Here is a 203-nt window from a genome sequence, read left to right on the forward strand (position 1 = left end):
TGGGGGAGAGATGGAGGGAGATGGGGGAGATGGGAAGAGATGGGGGTGTTGGGGGAGAGATGGAGGGAGATGGGAAGAGATGGGTGGAGATGGGAGAGAGATGGGAAGAGATGGGTGGAGATGGGGGAGAAATGAGGGAGAGATGGGTGGAAATGAGGGAGAGATGGGGAGAGATGGGTGGAGATGGGGGAGAGATGGGGAGA

At 58.1% G+C, this 203-nt stretch overlaps 1 protein-coding gene across 1 annotated transcript in view; it reads right to left on the reverse strand.

The window, feature by feature from the left end:
* Positions 1–203, reverse strand: part of LOC109922686 (T cell receptor alpha chain MC.7.G5-like) — an 89005-nt gene that overhangs the window by 2468 nt on the left and 86334 nt on the right. The window lies entirely within an intron of this gene.

This window comes from Rhincodon typus, chromosome 42 (genome assembly GCF_021869965.1).
Source record: "Rhincodon typus isolate 14 chromosome 42, sRhiTyp1.1, whole genome shotgun sequence".
NCBI lineage: Eukaryota > Metazoa > Chordata > Chondrichthyes > Orectolobiformes > Rhincodontidae > Rhincodon > Rhincodon typus.